The following is an 18,380-nucleotide window of genomic DNA, read 5'->3' as shown; positions in this document are numbered from 1 at the left end:
AAACTAGAGAGGAGAGAACTACACCACTACACTGAGTAAGAATTTCAGAGATAGAAAGGCCTGCTCAAGTTTTGGGCTGAGGACTAACTGTACACATAGGAGAGAAAACTACAAGGCCAGGAAAAGAAAAATGAAAGTGAGTACATAGAATAATATCTGGAGCTCAGACACAGCTGGCAATACTTTGTGTTCCTACTAGTCAGAGTGAATAAATCTCGTAATACATAGAGCATCCAGCTGAATCCTCAGGAGGGAATCTCCTTAGTCGTGGGGCTAACTTAGACCTACAACAAAAGGGTATTCTGAACCCACACTAACAAATCTTAAAAATACGCCTCAAAATAATCCAGTTGATTCCAAGAAACATAACTCAGAGCCAGAACAAAATACAACACTACTTGAAATAAATCAACAAAATTCAGCAATCAACAAAATTCAAAATGTCTTAATCCAATCAAAAATAAACAGGCATACAAAATAAATAAGGAAAATATAACCTGTAACCAAAATAAAAATCACTCAACAGAATGAAAGATATGATAGAATGAAAGCAGCTATTATAAATATGTTTCATATGTTTAAGAAAGTAGAAGAAAAAATGACCATGATGATAAGAAACATGGAAGATATGAAAAAGATTCAAATGGAGCTTCCAGAGGAGAACTTTTGAAACAAAAAATAGAGAGGATGGGATTCACACCAGATTAAATATTGAAGATGACAAGATCATAAAGTTAAAAAAACTGCAACAGTAATTATTCAAAACACAGAGAGGAAAAATACTGAGAAAAAAGGTGGGATAACATAAAGTAGTCTAAAACATGTGTAATTGGAGGTCCAGAAAAAAACTGAAGAGTGTGGAACAAAGTATTTAAAGAAATATAGTTGAAAATTTTCTAAATTGCATTAAAGCTATAAACCCAGAGATCTAAACGCTAGCTAAGCAGAATAACATAAAGAAATCATACCAATACACATCATACTATATTGCAGAAAACAAAAGAAAAATTTTAAATAAGCCAGAAAAAAGGACACATTACAACCAAAATAACTAAAATAAGAATAAAAGCAAACTTCTTATCAGAAACCATGTAAGCCAGAAAACAATGGAGAGAGTTTTAAAATATTGAAAAGAAAAATAATATGGCAGCATATAATTCTTTGCTCAGAGAAAATATCTTTAAAATTGAAAGGGAAATAAAGATATTTTTCCAAACAAACAAAAGCTGAGAGAATTCTCTGCCAGCAGACCTGCACAAGAAATATTAAAGAAAGTTCTTGAGGAAGAAGAAAAATGAAACCAGACTGGAATTTGGATCAGCACAAATGGAATTAGGAGTGCCAGAAATGGTAAATATGTGGATAAATACAAAAATTTAAAAGATTACTGACTACACAAAGCAAAAGTAATAACAATGCATTTTGGCTTTATATACTATGTAGAAGTAAACTAAATGATACCAACACCACAAATGAGGAGAGAGGAAATGGAAGTATACTGTCAAAAAGTTCTTACACTGTACACGAAATGGAATAACATTATTTGAAAGTAGACTAATAAGTTAAAGATATATATTGTGGACCTTAGAGCAATTAATTAATTAGCAAAAATATACACCTAGGAAGCTGACAGTGGGCATAAAATGAAATCATTAAAAACACCCTCAAACCCAACATGAGTTAGGAAAAGAAAGAAAAGGGAGAAAGGGAAAAGGAAAAACAAACAGCAAAATGATACAATTAAACTCAATCATATAGATAATTACATTAAATGTGGATGGTCTAAACAATTAAATTAAAAAGCAGAGATTGTCAGACTGAATAAAAAGCAAGACCTAAATACCACAAGAAATCCATTTTGGCTACGAAGACAAAAAAAAAGATAAAAATAAAAAGGCAGAAAAAGATATATCATGGAAATACCAATCAAAAGAAAACTGAAGTAGCTATATTAGTATCAGGAAAATTAGACTTCAGACTAAAGAATATTACTGGAGATAAAGAGATTTCATAATGATAAAGAAGTCAATTTATCAAGCAGACATACAATCCTAAATGTGTATGCATCTAAGAACTTCAAAATACATGAAGCAATGAGTGACAGAACTGAAATGATAAACAGATAAACCAATAACCACAGCTAGAGATTTTGACACTCCTCTCTAAGTAACTGATAAAATAAGTAGAAAGAAGATCAGTAAATACATAGAAGATGTGAACATATTATCAACCAACTTAATCTAGTTAACATTCTGAAAAACTCTACCTAATGTACAGATTAGGCATTCTTGTCAAGTGCACATGGAACATTTAAAGATAGATGCTACTCTGAATCATAAAACAAGTCTCCATTGATTTTTTAAAACCTGAAATCATACAAAGTATATGCTCCAAGCACAGAAGAAATACATTAAAAATCAATGAAAGGAAGAAATTTGGAAATTCCTCCAAATACCTGAAAATTAAACAACACACTTCTAAATAACCCATTACAAATCACAAGAGAAATTGAAGGATATTTTAAAGTGAATGCAATTGAAAATACAACATATCAAAATTTGGGGGATGCAGCTAGAACAGTGCTTTGAGGGAAATTTATAAACATTATATGGTTACATGTTGAAAGTAAGAAAGGATCCAAATACATGATCTAAGGTTTCTCCTTAAGAAACCTCAAAATGTAGAGCATATTACACCCAAAGCAAGCAGAAAGGAGAAAATAACCAAGAGCAAAAATCAATAAAACAGAAAAGATAAAAACAGACAAAATTAAAGAAAGCAGAAGATGATTCTTCCCAATATCAATGAAATTAATAAACCTCTACCTACAATGATAACAAAAAAAGAGAAATGACACAAATTACCAATATCAGGAATGGGAGAGTTTCAATATCAGGACATTTCTAAAAATCATACAGACATTAAAATGATAATAAGGGGGGGGCTGGCCCCGTGGCCGAGTGGTTAAGTTCGTGCGCTCCGCTGCAGGCAGCCCAGTGTTTCATTGGTTCGAATCCTGGGCGTGGACATGGCACTGCTCATCAAGCCACACTGAGGCAGCGTCCTACATGCTACAACTAGAAGGACCCACAATGAAGAATATACAACTATGTACCGGGGGGCTTTGGGGAGAAAAAGGAAAAAAATAAAATCTTCAAAAAAAAAACGATAATAAGGAAACATTATGAAAAACCTTTTGCCAATATTTCAAAAACATAGTAAGGAGGAATTCCTTGAAAGATTAAAAAACTTTAAAAAGTCACTCTAGGAAAATAGATAAACTGACCAGACCTGGATCTATTAAAGAAGTTGATTTTATACTTAAAAACCCTCCACAAAGGGGCCAGCCCTGTGGCAGAGTGGTTAAGTTCGCGTGCTCTGCTTCGGCAGCCCAGGGTTTCATGGATTCAGATCCTGGGCGTGGACACGGCACCACTCATCATGCTGAGGGGGTGTCCCACATGCCACAACCAGAAGGACCTACAACTAGAATATACAACTGTTTACTGGGGGCAGCTTTGGGGAGAATAAAAAAAAAAAAAAAAAGGAAGGGCTGTTGATGTTAGCTCAGGTGCCAATCTCCAAAAAAAAACCTTCCACAAAGAAAACTTCAGCTGCAGAAGGATTTACTGGAGAATTCTCTGATATTCAAAGGAAGAAACACAAATTTTTCACAAACTCTTCCAGAAAATAGAGAAGTGAACTGGTATTCAGTATTACCCTCATATCAAAACCAGACAAAGACATTAAGAGAAAATAAAGTACAAAACAATATTCCATAGCAATATAGATGCAAAAACCCTTAACAAAGTTTCAAAAAATCAAATCCAGCAATATAAAAGGAGGATAATATGTCATGAAAAGTACGATTTACCCCAGGAATGCAAGCTTGGTTAAATATCTGAAAATAAATCAACATAATTCACTCTAAAGAAAAACCATATGATCAGCTCAATAAATGCAGAAAAAGAACTCTGACAAAACTCAAAACCCATTCATGATAAAACTTCTTAGCAAACAAAGAATAGACGAAAATGTCTTTAATCTGATAAAGGGTATCTCCAAAAAGAAACAGAAAAGAAACTCACAGCTAACATCATATTTAAGGGCCAAAGACTGAAAGCCTTTGCCCTAAGATACTGGAGAAAGTCAAAGATGCATGCATGCTCTCATCAGAGGTCCCAGCTTGTGTAAAAAGACAAGAAATAGAAATGAAAGGCATATAGACTGGAAAAGAAGTAATACTATCTTTATTCACAGGCAATGTGACTGCCTATGTAGAAAATCCTAAGGAATCTACTAAAAATTACTTGAAGAATATGAAGTCAACATAAAAAAGACAACTGTATTTTATATCCCAGAAGCTAATAATTGAAAATTAAAATAAAAAATACCATTACAATAAGATCAAAAGTTTGAAATACTTAGGGATAAATCTAACAAAAAATATACAAGACCTAAATAAGGGTCAGGCAATTTAAAATTGTTGCTAATTTTCTTCAAACAATGTATAGACTTAACATAATCCTAATCAAAATCCCAGCAGGCTTTATGGTAGAAATTTTCAAGCTATTTGTAAAATATGCATGAAAATGAAAAAAACCTGAAGCCAAAACAATTTTTAAAAAGAACAAAGCTGAACAACTCACACTACATGATTATGAATCTTACTATAAAGCTGGGGCAAGTCAAGATAGTGTGGTAAAAATACAGTCCAGAAATAGATCCACATATATGCCACAAAGCTCCCAAGATAATACAATGGGGAAAGAATAGTCTTTTGAGCAGCTGGATATCCATACACAAAATAATGAACCTTGACACTAACACTGTATCATACAAAAAAAATTAACTTAAAACAGACAATAACTCTAAAACTACAAAACTTTCAGAAGAAAACACTAGAGAAAATCTTTGAGACCCCGGGTTAGGCAAAGATTTCTTAAATAGAACAAAAAAGTACAAACCATAAAAGAAAAAAGAAGATTTCATCAAAATTAAACACTTCTGTTGAAAAAATATGTTTACCTGTCCTCACTTTCAGAAAGTCTGAATCAGTAGATGGAGTGACATTCGGGAATCTGCATATATAACAAGCTATTTTTGATGCCAGTGGTTGTGGACCACTTTCAGAGAAACACTGATTTTCAGATCAATACATTAACAAAGGTGACGGCTCTTATGGAAGTAAGGAAGGAAGCATGCAACACGGTAGCTTTTTTGTCTAATACTCTTCTTATACTAGTCGCTCTTTCCCAGTGGTTCATTGGCTAAAATGTCTAAAAGCACATTCATTGAACCAAGGGGTAAAGGAAATAGACTTTAAAATAGTGGGGGTCTAAGCAAACAGTATGGTGGTTCCTCAAAAGATTAAACATAGAATTATCATATGATCCAACGATTCCACTTCTGGGTAAATACCCAAAAGAACTGAACGCAGAGACTTGAGCAAGTACACTCACGTTCATAGCAGCATTATTCACAATAGCCAAAAAGTGAAATCAACCCAACGGTGAATCAAGAGATGCATGGATAAACAAAATGTGCTATATACATACAGTGAAATAATTCAGCCTTAAAAAGCAACAAATTTCTGATACATGCTACAACACAGGTGAACCTAAACATATTATGCTAAGTAAAATAAGCTAGAAACAAAAAGACAAATAGAGCATGATTCCACTTATATGAGATACTGAAATAGTCAAATTCACAGAGAGAGAAAGCAGAAGAGTGATTTACCAGGGACTGAGGGGAGGAGAGAAGGGGGAGGTAGGTATTGTTTAACGGCTACATAGTTTCAGTTTAGAATGATGAAAAAGTTCTGGAGATGGATAGTGATGATAGTTGCACAAAATGTAAATGTACTTAGTGCCACTGAACTGTACTCTTAAAAGTTATTAGAATAATAAATTTTATATTACATATTTTACCACAATTTAAAAATTTAAAAATATATGTAATGATAAGAATATAAAAAGGCACGTCACAGATTAGGAGAAAATATTTGAAAAACATATCTGATAAAGGACCCTTACAACTTAATAATAAGATTGACTCAATTTTTAAAAGGACAAAAGATCTGAATAAACATTTCATAAAAGGCATATAAGAATGGCAATTAAGCACATGAAAAGATGCTCAACATCAGTCGTGAGAAAAATGCAAATTAAAACCAAAATGCAGGTACCAGTACACCTACTAAAATGGCTAAAAGCAAAAAGACTTAAAATATCAAGTGTTGGCAAGGCTATGGAGCACGTGGAAGTTTCATATACTGCTGGTGAGAATGCAAAATGGTACAGTGACTTTTGAAAACAATTTGGTAGCAGTATATAAACAGGCAACTTGCCACATAAACCAGGAATCCCACTCCTGGCTATTAATCTTCCTCCAGCAAGGGTGGGAGTAGAAAGAACACATTAGGTAAACTGTCCAGTTAATGGGCATTTCTTGAGAGTGAGGCCAGAGGAAAGATTATCTCTTAGGCAGAAATACAGTTGCTACCAAAATCAAAGGGCGAGTGGGGGTTAAGAATTAGAGAAAAAACAAGAACAGTATGTAAAGTGCCTCAGGGTGTTTAATGCAGGTAAGCTTAAAATGGGGTGCCCAAAAGATCAAACACAGGACAGAAGTGAGAACAGAGCACGGAGTCACCAAACTGGAAACCAAAGAGAGAGAATGGGAAGGAATAGATTTAATAGGAAAACAGGAAGACAGCCTTAGCTGATTAAGTGAAATAGGGGATGTCACCTGCATCAGGCCTTTCAGAGCTCTCTACAGTAAGCTCGGCTGCCTGAGACTAGGGAAATTATCAGGCACACCCAAATTATAATCATCTTTCTGCTTACTAAAAGTTTGTCTTACTTCTAAAGTTTCTGTCATACCACAACCCTCTGTCCCCAAAAAAGTCTTATTTTTTTCAGATTGTTATACAACAGAATGATTACATACTGTAATCATAGTATTCATACTGTTATGCTGTTGGTAATCTATCCCTAAGATCCTAGAGTTCCTTAATGATCTGGCTCAAATTTACATTTCCAGTCTCATCTTCTGTCTCTTCTAGTCATTCTGAAAAGTTCACCTTTTTTTCCTGCACAGAACAATAGCTCATTAATAAGCACTTATTATTTTCTAGTGACTTACTGACTTCAACTTCTCAAATACAGTGGTCCCCCCTTATCCATGGGGGATATGTTCCAAGGCCTTCAGTGGAGGCCTGAAACTGCAGATAGTACCAAACCCTATATATACTATGTTTTTTCCTATACACACATATATACAATAAAGTTTAATTTATAAATTTGGCAATTATAACAATATACTGTAAGAAATGTCATGGTACTATAGTCTCTCTCTCTTCCAGTCCATATGCCTAAACCTGTGTAACCATCCCTTATTTGCAGTAAATGGCTTGGTGTCGCTGGTTTCAGGGAATCCCTTACCGAAGTCTTCATACAGGCTCAACGTTTTCTCGCACAACATGTTGCCATCAATCAGAACACATTTTCTGTTCATGTCTTCTACCCACAAATTTAATGCCTTTTCCATTTTAACTAAGCACTTATCACACACTGTGGCCATAACTTTTGCAGCTGAGGTGCAACAGCAAAACTAGCACAAATTTCTTTTTCCTTCTTCACAATTTCATGGATAGGAGCTTTCCTTCCTCCAATGGATATTAGCAACCTCAGCGTATGATGTTTTTTCTTTCCTTACTAAGTTGAGAACTTTCACCTTTTCACTTTAAGGAAGCACTTCACGGTCTCCCTTTGGCATATCCGAATTGCCAGCACCACTACTCTTGCGTTTGGGGGCCATGATTAAGCAAAATAAGGGTTACTTGAACACAAGCATGTGATACCATGACAGACAGCGAATAACTGAGAAGGCTCACCAAGTGACTAACAGGTGGATAGCGTACACAGTGTGGACACGCAGGCAAAGCGATGATTCACATTCCAGGCAGGATGGAGCAGGATGGCTCAAGATTTCATCACACTATTCACAATGGCACGTAATTTAAAACTTATGAATTATTTATTTCCAGAATTTTCCATTTAATATTTTCAGACCAAGGGTGACCATGGGAAACTGAAACCTGCAGAAAGCAAAACCATGGATAAGGGGAGACTACTGCACATGGGAAAAAAATCTGAAACATACATGCAACTATGAATATAAGATTAGGGAGTCAGTTCAAAATTGCTATTTCAGAAAATTTCTTAAAACTTTTCCAAGAGTTACATAAAACTCAAATATGCACAACCAAATCTGGTTTATGTGCAAACCACTACTACAACAAGATATTTAAAGAATACAATGAACTGGAGGATTTCAACATTCCTAGGCAATTTAATGTGAAACACATACATACGTACATATGTGTACATCTATATACACATATATCAATTATGTGTCCTATTCTGTGCTAGCATCTCGGCTGTCAGTACCACAATACCACCACCTAGCTCACTTTTGCATATTCCCTGGTAATATGTTAAGAGCTTAATCCAGGCCATAATTTTCTTATCACAAGAGAAAGGTATATGCAGTATGGGTAACAGGAAAGGAATGGTAGTGATGTGAATAAAAGTGCAATTCTTTTAGTGCTGGTTCCTTTACCATCATTAAAATTGATTTTATAATAAATTAAAATTGATGTTTATAATATTACCTTCTTGATATTCTGAGAAGCTAAAACAAAGAATCTCTTAAAATGAAAGCAGCACTCTATTTACATCCCTCACAATGACTTTCTTTCTCAACACACACATATACACTTGAAGTCATCAATAAATTTCACTTTCAGTTTCCTAGATGAAGAGTAATTAGAACAGCATGCTCTGACCAACTACCCATTATGTCATTTGAAGAATGGATAAGAATAGATAACTAAATAAAAGAATGCTACAGTTCCTACACAAACACATGCCCCAGCTTCTCTACATATATAACCAACCAGTGGTGTTTTATTCAACTGTTATGGTTCCTTCCTCCAAGAAAGTTGGCAAAGTCTACCAATTCATTGCACATAAGCTCCCAAAAAGATGGCACACCTTTCTTGATTAGAATAACTGTTTTGTGATATTTTTGAGGCACAACATAGTTTTTCTTTTAATTACTGAAACTATGTTAAAGTAACTGAATTGCAGGGGGAATAAAGATTTACTCTGCTTACAAAATCTCTATACATTTTCTAAGCCTGAGAACCAACAAAAGCTTGCTATATAATCCAACATCAGAGACAGAGAAAGAAGTCTACTGAGAGTTGACTTAAAAAAAAAAACCCTCAAATGATTTGCATGATTCCAGACCTCAGCATTGCTACACAATCACAATGGAAAGAATGTGTGGTAATTAACCAGCTTTAAATGCTGAAAGTATCCAAACAATCATTCTTTTTCCCTAACAACTTTTCATAAAGGGGGAAATCCTATAGTCTTGATGATTACTCCTTCAGCTTACTTTACTTTTAAAAAAATGAAAACAAACTAAGTACTGAGAACTGCTATTCACAGGTTTCTCCTCTAATTCAGAAGTCCCTTATTCAGCATAGGATTCTATTTTACTATATTCATTAAATATCTCCCCAGTATATCTGATTAACGTCTTAGCTTTCAACAGGGAGAAAAGGGGCACAATGACTATTTTCTATAATCTAAAATGAGACTGTGGTAAAAACGAAAGCTCAAAGAACAATAGCTATAACATACCTGAGTTTTACCAAATACATTTAGCCAAAAGCAGATATTAGTCAGTAATCATTATAGACTGTTGTTAAATTTCAACATACTTGGTAATGGGGTACGCTGTTTCAATGTGTCTATGACTAATCTAATTCTGAGGTCTTAGCCTTGATTTCTAAGTGTTTTACTATAAATTACCCTTACACTAGGATTCAGCATCTTAAGGATTTTATTATTTTTTTCATCCCCCTTCAAGTTGGCTTTAGGATACTACAGGAATGAAAGCAATTTATAAAGTAAACTACAAGACCACTCTTCTTGACAGACACAGGAGTAAGATGACCATGCATTCTTTAAAATTTGTATTAGCTCCATATGTGACATTCCACCATGCCAAAGACATTAATTTTTTATTTCTATGGCGAGTGTCTTAGGGTGCTCCAGATAGAAAGAAACAGAGAGACAGCTAAAAAGAGAGAGAAATAGATTAAAAGGAATTGGCTCATGACGTTATGGATGCTGAAAGTCCCAATATCAGCAGTTAGCAAGCTGGAGACCCAGGAGAATCAATGGTGTAGTTCCGGTCTGTGTCCAAAAGCCTGAGAACCAAGAGCGCCGATGGTCTAAGTCCCAGTTCAACTGCAGAAGACCAAGGTCCCAGCTCAAGCAATCAGATAGAAGTTCCCTCTCGCTCAGATTTTTGCTCTATTCAAGTTGTCAGTTGATTGGATGACGGCCACCCACATTAGAGAGGGCAATCTGCTTTACTCATTCTACTAATTCATATGTTTATCTCATTGGGAAACACTCTCACAGACATATTAAGAATAAAATTTGATCAAATATGTGGGCACCCTATGGCCCAGTGAAGCTGACATATAAGATTAACCATCACAAGTCCACCCCTCATCAACTTGGCACCCATACACATCTCCTTAAACCATACTTAATCTCCAAATAAGGACAATAACAAAGCCAGAATTCTGCCCAACGTGATATAACTATCCTGTGTACAACTGGAAACACACTAACCCCTTCCCCAGGAGAGGAGATAAAGTCCTTGAATGATGTTACTCTTCTCCTTAATATCCCAAAATTTAAATACTATGATGTAAAATTAATAACTCTTAAAATACTATAATATACATTCAATGCATCTTACATTACATGATAACTGAATAAGAAGAAAAAAGATATTGTACATATATATAGCCATATATACACACATACACACACACACAAACATATTCATAACAAAATAAGGAGGAAATACTCATGACAATTATAGCTCTGGTTTCTGTAACTGGTCACATGGTTGTAGCCAGTATTTAGAACTACCTTCTTCCACTACCCATTCTGTATTCCTTTTATCTTCAACAGTCACTTCAGGCAGTCATGGTTCTTTAGCTGGTGGGGTGACCAAAACTTTTATTCCTGGGAGGGTCTGGGAATAAGTACTCATCCCTGAACTGGGCCACTGTAGTTTTCCAATGACCCTAATCACAAGGCATGGTAATACTAAGCTGCCCTAAGGGATCCCCTGTATTTCAGACATACTCTTCCTTACCTCCACTGTAGAGTAGCAGTCCAATTTCCCCTTGCTAGTCAAGATCAACCACTCCAGCCAGTATAGTAACTCACTTCTTTGCCTGTTGATTCAGGGTCCAAAGTGGTGGGCAGCAGTCTTAACTTCCAGTTCAATGGAATCATTGAACCCTGATGAAAGCATTCCTTCCTTTGGAACTAAGACCTCTAGGCCAGCAGAGCATAAAGTCATGGAAACAGGAACCAAAAATTTTGCTAGTGGGTCACTAGAGGTAATAGTGAATAGTGTCACTCACATTTCCACCCCTTGATTCTTAGACATGTGAATCTTGCCTATGGGAGAAACAGCACCATATATTGGATGCTAATTCAGAGCAAACACAACCTTCTGGAGAACCCTGCCCCAGCCCTGTAACGTAGTGACATCTAGCTGGTGCTCTAACTTAGAGTTCAAAAGGCCATTCCACCAGTCTATCAAGTCAGAGGCTTCAGTGTGATAGGGAACATTATAAAACCAGTGAATTCCATGAGCATGGGCCCATTGCTGCACTTCTTTTGCTGGGAAGTGAGTTCCTTGATAAAAAGCAATGCTGTGTGAAATACCATAGTGGTAGCTAAGGCATTCTGTAAGCTCACAGATGGTAGTTTTGGCAGAAGCACTACATGCAAGGGAAGGCAAATCTGTATCTAAAGTATCTATTCCAGTAAGAACAAATAGCTCCCACTTCCATGATGATAGCAGTCCAATGCAATCAACCTGCCTCTAGTTAACTGGCTGATCACCAGGGAATGGTGCCATATCAGCGATTCTGTGTTAGCCTCTGGTGATGACAGACTGGGTACTGAGCAGTGGGCATAGCCAATAGGCCTTTATGAGTGGAAGTCCATGTTGCTGAGCCCATGTGTAACCTTCATCCCTGCCAGCAGGGTCACTTTGTTCATGAAACTACTGAGCAATGACAGATGACTGGGGGAAAGAGACAGAATGGTATCCATAGAATGGGTCATCCTATCCACTTGATTATTAAAATCCTCCACTGCTCAGGTCACCCTTTGGTGAGCATTCACATGGAAAACAAGTATTTTCACATTTTTTGCCCATTCAGAGAGGTCTATCCACATATCTCTTGCCCAAACTTCCTTGTCACCAATTTTCCAATTATGTTCCTTCCAAGTCCCTGATGGTCCAGCCAAACTACTGGTCACAGCCCATGACCAGCATACAATCACATCTGGCCACTTCTCCTTCCAAGCAAAGTGAACAACCAGGTGCACTGACCAAAGTTCTACCTACTGGGAGGATTTCTCTTCACCATTGTCCTTTGGGGATGTCCCATAAAGGGACTATAGTGGTACAGCTGTCCAATTTCAGGTGGTGCCTGCATATCATACAGAACTATCTATAAACCAGGCCTGAGTCTTCTCTTTCTCTGTCAACTCATCTTAGGGAACTTCCCATGAGGCCATAGGTGCAGTCTGGGAAAAAGAAGACACTGTAGCAGAGTAGAGACCATCAGCATTTAGGCCACTTCTTCATGTAACTCACTTGTGCCTTCAGGGCCTGCTCAGGTCTGATCACATATATACCACTTCAACTTGATGATGGAGTGCTGCTGTCCATGCCCTGCTTTATGGCTTGGTAGGTCAGATAACACCCAGTTCATGATGGGCAGCTCAGATTGCATGGAACTTGGTAGCCCATGGTTAAGCAATCAGACTCTAAGGCCCAGTAGCAGGCCAACCGCAGTTTCTCAAAAGAAGTACAGATTTCCACAGAGAACGGCAGGGCTTTGGTCCAAAATCCTAAGGGCCTGCACCATGATTCACCTATAGGGGCCTACCAAAGGCTCCAAACAGCATCCTGTCTGCCACTGACACTTCAAGCACTATTGGATCTGCTGGATCATATGGCCCAAGTGACAGAGCAACATGCACAGCACCCTGGACCTATTACAGAGCCTGCTCTTGTTCTGAGTTCCACTCAAAACTAGCAGCTTTTGGAGTCACTCCATAAATGGCCACAGTAACACACCCAAATGAGTATTATGTTGCCTCCAAAATCCAGAGGCCCACTACGTGTTGTGCCTCTTTCTTGAGTGTAGGAGGGGCCAAATGCAACAACTTATCCTTTACCTTAGAAGGTATGTAAGACCTTCTAAGGTAAAGGTACCTTCTAAGGTATCCTTACATATCCTTATACCTCAACACACCCTACATCACTGGACCCCTAGAAATTTCACAGAGGTAGAAAGCCCCTGAACTTTTGTGAGACGTATTTCCTACTCTCTGACACTCAAATGTCTTACTAATAAGTCTAGAGTAGCTGCTGCTTCTGGCTCACTAGATCCAACCAACATAATGCCATCAATTTAATGAAGCAGTGTGATATCTTGTGGAAGGGAAAGGCAATACAGATCCACAAAAACTAAATTATGACATAGGGCTGGAGAGTTGATATACCCTGAAGTTGAACAGTGAAGGAGTACTGCTGACCTTGCCAGCTGAAAGCAAACTGCTTCTACTGGACCTTATTGACAAGGATGGAGAAAAAGCCACATGCCAGATCCAGCAATAAAAACATATCCAGAACAGCAGCTACAATTGGAGTCACCACCTGGCTAAGCTTACAATGATCCATTGTCACTCTCCAGAATCCATCTGTCCTCTACACAGGCCAAACAGATGAGACGAATGGGGATGTGCTGAAAATCACCATCCCTTCGTGTTTCAAGTCCTTGATGGTGGCACTAACCTCTGCAATCCCTCCAGGAATGAGGTACTTATTGCTTTTGGTTTCCTATCTTCCCAGGTGGAGGAATTCTAGTGGTTTCTATTTGCCTTTCTCATCATAACACCTTCACTCCACTGGTCAGGGAACCAATGTGGGGATTCTGGCAGCTGCTGAGCATATCTATTCTAATTCTGCATTCGGTAACCGGGGAAATAACCACAGGCTGGATTTGAGGACTTACCAGACCCACTGTGAGATGGACCTGAGCTAAAACTTCATTGATCACCTGACCTCCATAAGCCCTTTATGCTGACTGGTAGACCACAAGGACAATTTGGGTCTCCTGGAATTAGTGTCAGTTCAGAGCCAGTGTCCAGTAGTCCCCAAAAGGTCTGATTATTTCCTTTTCCCCAGTGCACAATTACTCTGGTTAAAGGCTGTAAGACCCTTAGGGAGGGCTGGGAGAAAGTCTGACAGTATAAATTTTTGGCAGTGTACCCGGGTGTTTCCTCAAGGGGACCCTGCCTCGTCTTCATTCAAAGGATTCTGGGTCTATAAAAATTCAAGTCCCAGAACTGATTAAAGGGTCATGACTGCTTTTATGATTTAGGCTAGACTCTGTTCACTCGACCTAGAACTTTTCCGCTTATACAGATCAAGGAAGAATTTAATAAGTTTCCTATCTATTTCACTTCTAGAAACACCATGATCAACTAGCAACACCACTGGTCTGCATGAACCAGAGTATTCTGACTGCTGCTTTGACTTGGATGTCCAAACCATGCTCACCTTGCCTTTGACGGCTGAGTGCCATCATCTGCCCTCTGCCACCCTGGAATTCACTTATTCCCATTATATTTAGGTTTCCCAATTCAGTGACTGCATTCCTACTCTGAGGTCTAGCCTATAGAGAAGAGCAATCATAGAGCTCTTCAAGGATGCCAGGGCTCCCCTCACAATATATTTCTCATAGTATTGGTGAATGGCATGTCTTCTGGACTGTCCCAGTATAGGTGAGCAGGTCTTAAATGACAAATCCAACATTCCAATATCCCTAAGCCTTTGAATCTTTTCCTCTACATTAAACTAAGGCAGGTCCAGCATTTCCAACTCACTCACGGTGGGCCACCTTTTGGTCCGTATTTTAGCCAAACAATCAATTAAACAGTTACAGCCCTTTCTAATTCTCCGAGCTGCAACAGTAAATGCGGAATGTCTGTGAGATAATGAGCCCATATCAATAAATTCCGCCTGATTCTACTTTATGTTCCTTCCACCATAATCCCACATCCTTAGTATCCACTCTCACTCATGTTCCCCAGATTTCTGTCTGTATAAATTAGAAAACTCAAGTAGTGTAGCATATTTCCTTGGGGGTCACATTTTGTACTTCACCTTTAGGGGCCTGCTGGATTTAAGTCTGGTTATAGGTCTAGAAGCAAAGAGGGATGGTGAGGGAGAGTCCTGAAATCAGGATTGTCTTGCATGGCAACTGCCTCAGGGGAGGCCATTACAGTTTCCTTGAGCAATGCAGAATTAATCCCCTCAGACCTCAGACAGGGGGAGAGAGGCCGCTCCCACTGGGAGTGCGAAGGCCACTATTACTGAGGGTAGGGAGTGTGCTCCCACTGGCAAAAATATTTACCAAAATTTAGGGGCTCAATGTCTCCAGCTTCATCAGGGTCTTCCCACATGCCCCTATTCCAACTTTCAGGATCCCATTCCATCCCAATCAATGCCCTCACTATAATGTATTAGTTTATCTTACTCTCAACTACTTAAATGTGAGGTCCTTGAAGACCAAGTGATATTTACTTCTATATCCCCTAGTGCCTGAAATATAGCCGGGGCTGAATACAGATTTCTACTGAACTGAATTTTGCTTCTCAACATATCTCAGTTGTATATTATTTTAACTTTCATAAACTCGGTTTTGACAGTTATGAAATCCTTGTTTATGTATCTATCAAAGGTCCTAATCTGCTAATAGTACCCCTATAACAGAAAACAGACTGGTTTACTAAGGGAAACACATAAAGGACGTGCTTGCTCACATTTTTCCAAGATGATATAAAACTTGTTCTAACCACTAATTTTTTTTTTTTGAATTAAAAATACCAGTACCCTCAGCAGAATCATTTTTTCATCTAACTTTAGTATGAATCACCTATAATTTTTTTTCACTTCCATACCTAATAAGTAATTGAGTACCAATTTTATCTATAAAAGACTTCTAATGCATACTCTAATTTATCCAGAAGAACATAAGTAAATACGCATATTAAAAGAAAAAGAAGATCCACATGTCTGAAGCACACAAAGTTCTCCCTTCCCTCTATAATTGGGTGTATTCCTGACAAACCTGACCCTTCATGAGCAATACTTGAAAGACTTTTCCTCTTCACCATTATGAAAACCAACTGAGCCATTAGCTAAAAATCCAAGGCTTCCCCACAAGGCAATCTAGGCACTCCCAACATATTTTATATGCCATAATGTCAGAATCCTACAGAAATGTCAACTAACCCTGTTCCTCTACTGAGTAAATATATACTCAAATCCATACTGTTTTTGGGTACGCATCCACAGTAAAGTTAAAAAGGCATGTAAGAAATGATAAACTACATTTTCAGGATACTGCTACTCTCTGGAGAAGAAAAGAAGAGGATGGGTTCAAGGGTTTAAATTCTATCAATGGTGATATCTCCTTCTAAAAAATATGAAGCAAAGGGCAATGTTAAGATTAGAAAAATTAATGCTGAATACATTAGATGTTAATTAAATGAGTTAATATTTGTAAAGTCCTTAGAACAGTGCCCAGAGTATGTAAGCACTATATACCATACCTAATGGGTATGGGTGCTAAAATATATATATATCCAGCTCTGATGGTCTAGTGGTTATGTTTCAGTGCTCCCAACACCATGGCCTGGGTTCGTTTCCTTGTCAGGAAACCACAGCACCCATGTGTCAGTTGTCACACTGTGACAGCTGTGTGTTAGTGTGAAGCTGAAAGCTATGCCAGCAGTATTTCAAATACCAGCAAGGTCACACATAGTGGACAAGTTCCAGTGGAGCTTCCAGACTAGACAGACTAGGAAGAAGGACCTTGCCACCTACCTCTGAAAAGACTGGCCATGAAAACCCTACGAATAGCAGCAGAGCATTGTCTGATACAGCGCCGGAAGGTGAGAGGATGGCACAAAAGGACTGGGCAGGGTTCCGCTCTGCTGTACACAGGATTACCAGGAGTTGAAATAGACTTGATAGCACTAACAACAACCATAAAATATATATAGTATTATTATTTAAATGCTTGAAATATTTAACTAAAAATTTTCATAGAACCCCTACCTCACACAATAAACAAAACAACTCAAAATGGATCAATGACCTAAACCTAAGAGCTAAAACTATAAAACTCGGAGGAAAAAACAGATGGGTACATCTTCATGATCTTGGATTTGCCAATAGATTCCTGGATATAACACCAAAAGCACAGGCAACAAAAGAAAAAAATACATAAACTGGACTTAAAACATAAAACTTTTATGTATCAAAAGGCATTATCAACAAACAGAAAAGAAAATCTATAGAAGAGGAGAAAATACACACAAATCATATATCTAATAAGGGTCTAGCATGCAGATTATATAAAGAACTCTTAAAACTCAACGTCAAAAACAACTCAATTTTAAAATGGGCAAAAGACTTGAATAGATATTTTTCCAAGACATAAAAATAACCAAAAAAAACAAAAAAATAATACTCATTATAATCATTAAGGATATACAAACCAAAACCACAAAGTAGCAGTTCACACACATTGGGATGGTTATGATTAAAAAAAACAGGAAAATACCAAGTGTTGGCAAAGATGTGGAGAAACCAGAACCCTCATACATTGCTGGTGGGAATGTAAAATGATATAGCCACTTTGGAAAACAGTTTAGCAGTTCCTAAAAAGGTAAACATAAAATGACCACACGACCTAGCAACTCCACTCATGGATATATGCACAAGAAAACTTAATATAAGTACTCAAACAAATAATGGTACACAAATTTTCAAAGCAGCACTATTCAAAATAGCAAAAAGGTGGGAAAATGCAAATGTCCATCAAGAGATGAAGAGATAAACAAAGTATTAAGTGTAGTATATACATACAACAAAAAAGGAACAGAGTACTGAAACAATGTGGATGAACCTTGAAAACATCATGCTAGGTGAATGAAGTCAGACACAAAAGGTCATACATGATAGGATTCCACTTATGAAATATCCAGAACAGGCGAATCCATAGAGACAGAAAGCAGACTGGTATTTGCTAGGGACTAGGGATAAGCGAGAAGAGGTAATGACTGCTTAATGGGTGCAGGGTTTACTTCTGGGGTGATGAAAATGTTTTGGAA

The 18,380-nt window shown here is 37.5% G+C and overlaps 1 protein-coding gene across 41 annotated transcripts in view; it reads right to left on the bottom strand.

The window, feature by feature from the left end:
- CCDC91 (coiled-coil domain containing 91) overlaps positions 1 to 18,380 on the bottom strand; it is a 362,152-nt gene that overhangs the window by 302,682 nt on the left and 41,090 nt on the right. For 6 of the 41 annotated variants that reach the window (XR_011540340.1, XM_070620913.1, XM_070620927.1 and 3 more), the window contains exon 1: positions 7,901 to 8,104. The exons of the other annotated variants lie outside the window; for them this stretch is intronic. The gene's annotated coding sequence lies outside the window, so the exon portion shown is untranslated. Of the gene's footprint in view, positions 1 to 7,900; positions 8,105 to 18,380 lie in introns of those variants that run through there. 41 annotated transcript variants of the gene reach the window in all.

The sequence above is a fragment of the Equus przewalskii genome, chromosome 5 (genome assembly GCF_037783145.1).
Source record: "Equus przewalskii isolate Varuska chromosome 5, EquPr2, whole genome shotgun sequence".
NCBI classification, from domain to species: domain Eukaryota; kingdom Metazoa; phylum Chordata; class Mammalia; order Perissodactyla; family Equidae; genus Equus; species Equus przewalskii.
Note: the sequence above shows the minus strand (reverse complement) of the source record. Positions and strands in the feature narration are given on the sequence as shown.